Below are 11,466 nucleotides of genomic sequence, written 5' to 3'. Positions count from 1 at the left end.
TAACCCAAGGCTTGGTAATGGTGGCATTGAAGTTATCAATTGCTGTTTAAAAAGTGTTCATTAATGTCTTTCAGGTACTCAAATCTGCATTCCTTATATAGTCTGGTCGACATACGACTTCAGACCCACGGTTATGTGCTTGACTCTTAACTGTCCTCCAACAGACCACAGGGTTCAAGGGCAATCAGGGATGGGAAAACAATGCTGGCCCTTGCTCACAACATCCATATCCTATGTGAATAAAGAAATATCTCTCACTGATGAACATTTCAAAAAGAACTTAACTGCATCGGAGGATGTTCGGCAAACATGGACTTTAATACAAATGCAAAGGGCAGCAGACCTTCCAGCTTTATCCCTTAACTTAATGAGACCTGTATTTTATTGTGAATTGTACCTGTTTGTATACTGAAATGATCACGATTGTTTGATCCTTTTATTGTTATTCTTTACTTTTGATAGTTGAGTGATATTACTAGCTATGAGTACTTGTTTAATTAATATCATAATTTAGCACCTGCCATGATATTTTTCAATGAGCAATTATGTAAGCTAATTTAGTGACTTCATTACTCAATTGACCTTGCCTTTAACAAAGAAATACCACATTTTTTTGCATTGCAAACATCGAGATGCATTGTGGAGATAACATAGAAGGAACTACTGACGGTTTTGGTTCATTTGACTGATTCATGTGGTGAAGGGCTAAGAAAGGTTAAGCCTATACCCAATGGAGTCTAAAAGAATGAATGAGAGGCCATCTTAGTGAACATACAAGACCTTTAGGGGACTACTACAGTAGTTACCGGAAAGATCTTTTCTCATGTATGTGGGAGAGACTAAAACTAGGAGCATAGTTTAAGAATAACAGCTCTTCCATTTAAGACAAATTTGGATATTTTTCTGCCCTCAGCAAGTTGTTAAGAATTCTCTTCCACAGAAAGCATTGGGTCTTCTACATTTATTCATGGCTAAGTTTGATAGAACTTCGATAAAACAAAGAAGTCAATTTCATACAGCATGGAGACAGAACCTTTAGTCTAACTCACCTATGCAAAAGTTTCCCAAAGTAAACTAGACCCATTTGTCTGCATTTGGTCCATATCTCTCTAAACCTTACCTATTCATGTACCTATGCAAATGCCTTTTCAATGTTTAACTGTACCTGCATCTACCACTTCCTCTAGCAGTTCACTCCACATACAAAACACGCACAATGTGGAAAGGTTGCCCCTCAGGTCAATTTTAAACCTTTTTCCCTACGGTAGGGGAATTCATATTTTTAAAGTAATAGAAAAGAAAACTTTACTTTCACCTTATCTATGCCCCTCATGATTTTATAAACCTCTAAGGTCACCCCTCAGACTGTGACGTCCCAGTGAAATATGTCCCAGCTTATCCAGGCTCTCCTTAACTCCAACCCTCCAGTCCTTGTAACATCCTTGTAAATCTTTTCTGCACCCTCTTCAATTCAATAATATCCTTCCTACGGCAGGGCGACCAGAATTGTTCATTGTACTCATAAAGTGGCCTCACTAATGTCCTGTACAACTACATCCCAACTTATATATTCAGTGGGCTGAGTAATGAAGGCAAGTGTGCCAAAAGCCTTGTTTACCATCCTGTGTACCTGTGATGCAACTTTAAAAAAGAAGAGACTCAGACAGCAGATCACTTTGGGTTGGGGGAGAACACACTTGGAGCGAGTCTTGAACTCAGACAAATGGCATTGATCTCTGGATCAAGCACAAGCCGGGTGAATGGCAGGTGGAATCAAGAAGCCTTCTGTTTCTCTATTTTGAGATTCCAATATCTCTCTCAGTCTGCAAGAGTAGGAAGAAATAACTATTTACCTCAACTACTCCATGTAGTTTTTTAAAAAACCTATTTACCCTCTTTGGGTAGAAGCTTCTCTAAATTTAGCAACTTTCGTAATTATGGTCACTTTCTCTTCGAAGCCCCACAACTTAGAACATGTCATTTACTCTGGCCCAATAAAATTTTAAAAATTTAAAGCCCCGTAGCTACACTATTATTTTTTCAATATTCTTTGGGGAGAAATCTAGCCCAAAGTTTTTAGCTTCCTCTTGGCAAATCTTTTGCATGATCTTCAGTGCCTCTATATCCCTTTTATGAGTCCAGAAGAGATAGGGGTACACAGGCAGGGGATGGAAGAGAAATAAGAACTAATATTAAATACAGAACAATTTTGATTAAAGACTTGAAATGTTGGCGCACTCATCACAGATGTTGCCAAACCGATTTCCAACATACTTTTTCTTATTTAAAAGAACAAACACCTGGGTACATAACTGGTTGGAGATGGGACATACGAAAATATGAACCTAATTCTTTTTGGAGTAAATTACTGTGTGCATAAAGTAAAATTACTGAATGTATACAGCAGGTAGTCAAGCTTCAATAGCAGCAAACTTGGAGTTTTACATGCAACCTTCAGACAGGAGCAAAGTAACTCTCAGCATTTTCAATTTATACACAGAGGCAACTACTTAAGTCAGATAATGTGAATGTTACACTCCATCCAGATACAGAAATGTCTGCTGACTCATTACTGAATCAAACCCTGAAACTCCTTTGCAAGAATAATTGTGGATGCACCAACATCAACTGTTCACTATTGTTGAGAAGAGTCTGTCACTGTCTCCCTCCATCACAAGCACATGTGACAGGCGTATACAATACCTACAAGACGTACAGTATTAACTTTAAGACTACTTCAACAGTACCTTCCAAACCCAGCAACTAGAACCAGAGGGAGCAGATATATGGGAACATGTTCACCTGGACTTCATTGCCAAGCCACACAATGTGATTTGGAACTATACTGACCATTCCTTAATTTAAGCGGTTTGGGTCAAAATACTGGAACTACCTCAGTACATTGGAAATAACTTCAGCATATGTACTGTGATGGTTGATGGCAGGACCTCATCATCCCTCAAAAGGCAATTAGCAACAGGCAGAAGCCATTGGCCTTGGCAATGATACCCATATCCAAGAATTAATTAAAAATAAACTTCAAATACTCATCTATCACACAAGGGAGAAACAAATGTTCACATCTGATGATGATTTACTGAAGTTTTTTGGGATGTCTTTTCCGACCGTGTAGATAATTGAGGAAACTCCAGCCAACTATAATTACTTACAAGTACTAACTACTTCCTCCTTACTTCTTTCTCTCTCTACCCCCTTCACGAACCACACAGTGAAGTATGGTGGCAGCCACACGTTTGTGTGTTATTGCATGCTTATGCATGGCAAGGTATGACAGTAATTCGCTGTCATCTTTGCCAGAGAACTTACCCAAAATCTTTTTATTTTTGCCACTTACCACTGGCCATGTTAGAAGGATTTACTCAACCAAGGCCTGAAAGGGACTTGAACCTGGCACATCTAGCTCAGAGGCAGAGAAATTACCCGTTACATCACCAGACCTCCCTCCACTCACAATGTTCTCCCATCTCATGAATGCGTCCAGCTACAAAAGTTAGACAAAAGCAGTCATGCAAAATATGTTAAAAATGGCGCATATCATAAGAAACTAATTGGATTTGAGATAAATGCAAATTTTAAACTGTCATGAGATATATATTTCCTGTAGTAGCTAAGATATAGTGTAAGTAGTGTGGTATAAATTTCCATTTATAAGATCAGAGTTTCACAATTGGACAAATTGTCTTGGTTTCCTTGTAAACATTTGGTAATTGCCATCTTTGCAGACTGTTAGGCAAATTCAAGTTTTCCACTGGAAGCACCTAATTTGGTATCCACTCTAAGCACACACACAAATTGTTACAAATATAAAATGACAGGCAAGACCTGAAAGTTTACTCATCATAACTCATGGACATCATAACTATATTCTTGTCACTCCTCGCTACAACCATGGAATATTTCCTGGGAGAGACAAAATCCTCAAAATCTTCTTACTTCTCTCCGTGTAAGAAAGGAAATTGCTGGACTGTGGGGAAAGGGGTGAGGTAATGGAATAAAATAGTTTTCAAAGAGCTGGCACGAACATAATAAATTTTCTTCTACTTTATGCTATACTATGACTTGTCTTAGATGAAGTTGTCATTTCTGCAGGTGCAAAAGCACGCTTGAAGAAGTTGCAGTGGGTGAGTTCCACCAGGATTCAGAGTAAAATGCTAAGTTTTGCTTTGAATAGTTCCAATAAAATCCCACACATCCACTTCAGTGCTTTAAGCTTATGTATGTAACTATTTTGTAAAATTTGACAAACTTATCTTATTTGAAAGTGAATTGAGAGAAAGCTATGTGTGCAAAGGACCACTAGACTGATTCATGGGATGAGGGGATTGACGTATGACAAGAGATTATACAGACTATAATCTTGTAAGATTAGAAGAATGAACGGTGATCTTGTTGAAACAATTCTTAAGGACCTTTACGGGGTTATATGCAGAGGAGTTTCCATGTTCTGTGGAGTCTAGAACCATGGATCATACATTCAGATCAGGGATTGGCCATTCAAATTTCAAAAATTCCATCACTCAAAGGGGTGTGAAGCTTTCGAACCCCTAGTCGACTGAGCTGGAAATGCTGTGTTTGAGTGTGTTCAAGAGAAAGCATTAGATTTTTAATATTAAGAAAATAAAGGAAATGGGGTGGCAATAGAAAGACAAAATTGAGAAATATCAGTTATATTATTAAATGGTACAGGATGTTTGAATGGGTGAATGATCTTGTCTCACAGGTATTAATGTTGTTTTAAGATGAGGTATTTCTTGCTCTTTCAAAGGTTACTCTCCTCTTCAGGATGGACTCTTGTTAATGTACATAAAATGAACAATAAATGCCTTAGTTGTATTTCAAGATTTTAAAAATCATTTTTGCTTTGTAAAGATCATTGTATGAATTACCTTAAAACAGTATCTCGACATTAAATACTGCTTTCACCTGATTAATTCCCAGAACCCTTGCCTCAATTTGGTACGGTTATGGGTTCAATCTCCATTTAAGATTTCTACACAAAATTTTGGTTGATACTCCTTTGGGGCTAATGGAGTGCTGCCCTATCAGAGGTTCTTCCAGTTAAGAGAAAGTGTTACTGGATCATCTGCTGAAAATGAACAAATGGCGATACACTTCAAAATGCTGGTGTGTGGCTCAGAAGAGAATTTTGAAAGTCAGCTGATTTTTCAATGCACCTCCTGCTCCAGGAGTAGTGACAATGATTGAATAACCAGTTTCTGTGATACTGATCCAATAGGATTGATTTGTTTTAATTTGCAGTAGCTCAAAATAACATTTTTCTAACATTCTACCACCTGACCTGAACCACTACAGATTGAGGCACTGGATTTTGTAGTACATTGAATATTAGGTCTTTAGATCTAAGCATTAGTTTTAATGCAATACTGACTTTATCCTTGTTGCAGGTGGCGGGGGGAGAGAGAGGGAGGAAGAGGGGAGAAAGAGATCAAGACAATCACAGTTGAGTTTCTGTTGATAAAAGGTGAGAGTTTAAAATGTTGAGGAGAACTACTGAACAGAAAATGTTGGGTCTATCTTAGAAAGGTTACACAGGATGGTTGGTGTGAAAAATTAAACATTACCATATAGCAGAATAAGAAGTTTTTGTAAGCCTGAAAATAAGATATGTGAAGAAAGTAGAGTTTTCCCATAACTGACCTGAGACATTTCCTGAGAGTATCATATGGGATAATGCAGAAAGCTTTATTCTTGAATATAGCTCAGTGAAATTCAACTGTCTTTTCTTTAAAATGTAATGTTCAACAAAATTCTGACTGCATTCAAAATCAGGATCACAAAAATAAATTACCTACTCAGTATCACAATCCTGTATGACTACTTTTGACAGACAAATTGGCTGCCAGTTTATCTAAATACAATCCTTAAACTTCAAACCATCTTGCTGGTTATAATGTGCTTTGTGCCTTCCACAAAGTTGGACTGTCCCAAAGAAATGCAACCCTTCATTGATTAAAATGTTTTGTGTTGTTGTTTACATTCCTGCAATTTTTAATCTAGTTTTCAATTTTGGCTCTCAATTTCGTGTCTCATGCATCTGCCATTGGACCTGAAATGTTAACTTTGATTTCTCTCCATCGATGCTGCCAGACCTGAACTTCTCCAGCAATTTGTCTTTTTGTTTCTAATTTACAGCACTTCTTCCAGTTTTTACGAGAGCATATTCTTACCTTATTTTTTGCCCTTGTTACTTACTTCTCTCAAGTTTCATCCATCTTCTGGTTTTTCCCAAAAAGGAGAGTCAAATAATTCAGTCCTTGTTCTCACTATTTCTCATAATGAAGTAGTTTAAAACACTTCTTCTCTCATCAATTTAAAGTTTCCTTACTGAAAATTAAATATTTAAATTTAATATATAAATTTATATTTAATTTATATTTCAACATAATTTAATTTTAACAATAATCTATCATTGTTCTTAAGGTCCTCTCCAACTACAATCTCCTCTACTATTCTTTGGTCAGGAGCAAACCACCAGGCCCAGCACAACGCTTTTGTTCTTGCAGGGTTCTTAATTTAGGTTGGTACTTGCACTATACTACTACACTGTCAAAAGTTCCATCTTTTGAATTAGTTATCAAACAAATGTTACACCCTTCTTCTACTACAGGCCATCATAGAGTCATATAGCATAGAAACAGACCTTTCAGTCCAACTCATCCAAGTCAACTAATTTCCCCAAACTAAACTTGTCCCATATCCCTCTACACCTTTCCTATTCTTGGAAATGTCCAAATGTCTTTTAAGTGCTGTAACTGTATCTGCATCTTCCATTTCCTCTGGCAGTTCATTCCACATCCAAACCACCCTTTGTGTGAACAATTTGCCCCTCAGGTCCAGTTTAACTCTTTCTTCTCTCACCTTAAAATTATGCCCTCTAGTTTTGAAGTCACCTACTCTAGGGAAAAAACCTTGGCTATTCACCTTATCTATTCCCGTCATGATTTTATAAACCTCCATAAGGTCACCCCTCAGCCTCCTACATTCCAGGAAAACAATCCCAACCTATTCCCATAACTCAAACCTTCCAGCCCAGGTCATATCCTTGTCAACCATTTCTGCACTCTCTATCCTTCCTACAGCAACAGGGGTTTGAAAAACAGGGTTTTTGATTCAACAGTCTGGCCCATTTATATCTTTCAACCAACATCATAAAATATTTGGTTATCACACCAAATTGCTGTTCACAGGATCTGGTATGAAAAGTGGCTGTCATGTTTCTGACATAAATGACTACAATTCAAAAACTGATTTCATTCAATGTGAAACACTAGCATATTCTGAAGTCATGCATGGTACTGTACCACAGAAATGCAACTCTTAAAAAAAGACATGCTCCAATCCAGTATGATGATTAGTAATCTATTTCTGCTCTACTTTCATGAGGATTTTTCAATTTCTTTTAAATAAGCTAACAAATTCGAATTCTAGATTAGATGTAAAAACAGCTAATGCATAAACTGATCCAGCCATTTTATAACAAAGACTGGTCCTTACTTTTTTTTTCCACACTGTACACCACAATACTTTTAACTATAATAACATTTGATTCAAATTGGTCTCATTTATCTAACTGTTACTAAAAGAGGGGAATGAGATTCCACCTCTTTGGAAATCTCAGGGTGAAATTTTATTGACCTTGGGAAGAAGCAAAAATGCAGGTAAGAACTTCAGTTGCACAGTTCTGCAGAAGAACTGGATCACCGGGCATTACTTTGGCCATTCTGAGTCAACACAACTGAAGAAGAAAATAGCACAATTACAAACAAATTATGGAGTCTTTATTTGTGCATGATTCTCAATATTTAGTTTATTTACAATTAAATAGTTTATGATAGAAAAAAAATCCCACATGGCCAAATCTAGTTTGGGTTAATTAAAACTGGAGAAGGGAAAGCAGTTTTGGATAAACAGAAACAAATTCATTACATGAAGTCCAGCAGGTTCCCACCAAGTTTTCAACTTAGTTCTACTGGCCTCATTGCCAGAATGCAAGGTTGAACTGATTAAAATCATGAAACAAACACCAAGGCAGTATCAACTGTCTCCACACCAATCCTGGACAGATTCCAAAGGGAAGTTTAGAGTCAAATTCATACACTTCTGTCCACAATGCAGCCAGGAGATCACAGCAAAATTGTCAGGGGTTTGGCTTGGGACAGCTGTGCTCAGTCACATCTGTACAATTTGAGAGAGACTTCAAAAGAGACCTTTAACCTCACCCAGCAATAGAGACATCTAACAGTGTCACTGATTCATTGTCATCATGATGACCAACTCACTACTTAATACACCAAATCTGAGTTACAGACAGGTCCTGAAGCAGTATTACTACTGAGGGTCACAACCTCTAATCAATGCTTTGTTGAAGGCCACACATGGGGATTGGAGATCATGGTGAAGATGAACAGGGAAGCGGGCAGTGAGAGAGGAGGATACATAGAGCATGTATAGAAAATTGCACTGGGTAAAAACAATGACTGCAGATGCTGGAAACCAGATTTTGGATTAGTGGTGCAGGAAGAGCACAGCAGTTCAGGCAGCATCCGAAGAGCAGCAAAATCGAGGTTTCGGGCAAAAGCCCTTCATCAGGAATAAAGGCAGAGAGCCTGAAGCGTGGAGAGATAAGTTAGAGGAGGGTGGGGGTAGGGAGAAAGTAGCATTGAGTACAATAGGTGAGTGGGGGAGGGGATGAAGGTGATAGGTCAGAGAGGAGGGTGGAGTGGATAGGTGGAAAAGAAGATAGGCAGGTAGGACAAGTCATGGGGACGGTGCTGAGCTGGAAGTTTGGAACTAGGATGAGATGAGGGAAGGGGAAATGAGGAAACTGTTGACGTCCACATTGATGCTCTGTGGTTGAAGACTTCCGAGCGGAAGATGAGGCGTTCTTCCTCCAGGTGTCTGGTGGTGAAGGAGCGGCGGTAAAGGAGGTCCAGGACCTCCACGTCCTCGGCAGAGTGGGAGGGGGAGTTGAAATGTTGGTTTAATTGGTGTGGTTGGTTGGTGCGGGTGTCCCGGAGATGTTCCCTAAAGCACTCTGCTAGGAGGCGTCCAGTCTCTCCAATGTAGAGGAGACCGCATCGGGAGCAACAGATGCAATAAATGATATTAGTGGATGTGCAGGTAAAGCTTTGATGAATGTGGAAGGCTCCTTTAGGGCCTTGGATGGAGGTGAGGGAGGTGGTGTGGGCGCAGGTTTTGCAGTTCCTGCGGTGGCAGGTGAAGGTGCCAGGATGGGAGAGTGGGTTGTAGGGGGGCGTGGACCTGACCAGGTAGTCACGGAGGGAGCAGTCTTTGCAGAAGGCGGAAAGGGGTGGGGAGGGAAATATATCCCTGCTGGTGGGGTTTTTTTTGGAGGTGGTGGAAATGTCGGCAGATGATTTGGTTTAAGCGAAGATTGGTAGGGTCGAAGGTGAGCACCAGAGGCGTTCTGTCCTTGTTACGGTTGGAGGGGTGGGGTCTGAGGGCGGAGGTGCGGGATGTGAAGGAAATGCATTGGAGGGCATCTTTAACCACGTTAGAAGGGAAATTACGGTCTCTAAAGGAGGCGGCCATCTGGTGTGTTCTGTGGTGGAACTGGTCCTCCTGGGAGCAGATACAGCGGAGGCGGAGGAATTGAGAATACGGGATGGCATTTTTGCAAAAGGTAGGGTGGGAAGAGGTGTAATCCAGGTAGCTGTGGGAGTCGGTGGGTTTGTAAAAATGTCAGTATCAAGTCGGTCGTCATTAATGGAGATGGAAGGGTCCAGGAAGGGGAGGGAGGTGTCAGAGATGATCCAGGTAAATTTAAGGTCAGGGTGGAATGTGTTGGTGAAGTTGATGAATTTGCTCAACCTCCTCGCAGGAGCATGAGGTGGTGCCAATGCAGTCATCAATGTAGCAGAGGAAGAGGTGGGGAGTGGTGCCAGTGAAATTATAGAAGATCGACTGTTCTATGTAGCCAACAAAGAGACAGGCATAGCTGCGGCCCATACGTGTGCCCATGGCTACCCCTTTGGTCTGGAGGAAGTAGAAGGATTCGAAGGAGAAATTGTTAAGGGTGAGGACCAGTGCACTTCCTAATAGTACGGTTTAAAAAGTAATGCAAGGTCAATTGACAGCCCACCTCCCACTCATCTAATGATTAAGGATTATGGGGTAGAACAAGGAAGTGGAGTAGAGTTAAAAGTTCAGCCAAAATTTTGTAAGACAGAGTACACCATCCATCAGATCCTATCCTATACTTGGCGGCTCACCATTAGCTTGTTGAGGAGCCCAGGTAAAGGAGAAGTGAGATTAGATTAGATTAGACTTACAGTGTGGAAACAGGCCCTTCGGCCCAACAAGTCCACACCGACCCGCCGAAGCGCAACCCACCCATACTCCTTACCTAACACTACGGGGAATTTAGCATGGCCAATTCACCTGACCAGCACATCTTTGGACTGTGGGAGGAAACCGGAGCACCCGGAGGAAACCCACGCAGACACGGGGAGAACGTGCAAACTCCACACAGTCAGTCGCCTGAGGTGGGAATTGAACCCAGGTCCCTGGCGCTGTGAGGCAGCAGTGCTAACCACTGTGCCACCGTGCTGCCCTTAAATGTGTATTCAGTACAAGATTGCACTATTTTCAATACCATTGGAGAGCGAAGGTTATGTGCATTACTTCTATTCTTTAATATAACAAATTTAAAAGCTGAGATTTATTTTGCACAGATGGCCCAAGAATTTTTGAAATACGAAAGGCCTGTTCCCATGTTTGAAGAGTTAATCAAATAAAATTAACACTACACAAGTATAAGCAGGGTTGCTGTTCAAATAAATGATAGAAGAGTGAACTCAGACTTATTAATTTAATTTAAATTATTCTGGCAATTAAACACTAATGACAATTTCTAATTAGTTTAAAAGTCTTTTTAGACACAAATAACAAATTTGATAGAAGCCTGAATTTGTTCTCTACTTTTCAATTTAGTACATTAAATGTCAACATCAGTTCATTTTCAGCAATTATATATTTTCAATTAACAGAATAGATTTGCTGAAAAATCAAGCCTGTCCAAGGCCCAATCTGTGAGACTAACTTGCAAAAGAGGCCACAAACTAAAGTGAAATGAAGACAACTACTTTAAGGTCACAGATTCTACAATGGATGTTTGAATTCCAAACACAATGCCGAAATGATATGCAATTAGGCGAAATGTCAAATTCTTAATTACACTTTTAAATTAAGAGCAGTTATATCATTTACTTTGCCATAAATTTGAATAACATTCAAAAAACACTTTAAAAGACACACAAAAGGGAAGAATAGGCACCATATATAGCCTGCTTGGCACAAATAAATGTTTTTTCTGTATTTAACCTATGTGTATTGATTTAATCTGATTTAAAGTTAATAAAGACTGCTTTTAAAAATACATATCAGATACCATTTAGAAGACTG

The sequence above is a fragment of the Hemiscyllium ocellatum genome, chromosome 16 (genome assembly GCF_020745735.1).
Source record: "Hemiscyllium ocellatum isolate sHemOce1 chromosome 16, sHemOce1.pat.X.cur, whole genome shotgun sequence".
NCBI lineage: Eukaryota > Metazoa > Chordata > Chondrichthyes > Orectolobiformes > Hemiscylliidae > Hemiscyllium > Hemiscyllium ocellatum.
This window is presented reverse-complemented; position numbering follows the sequence as displayed.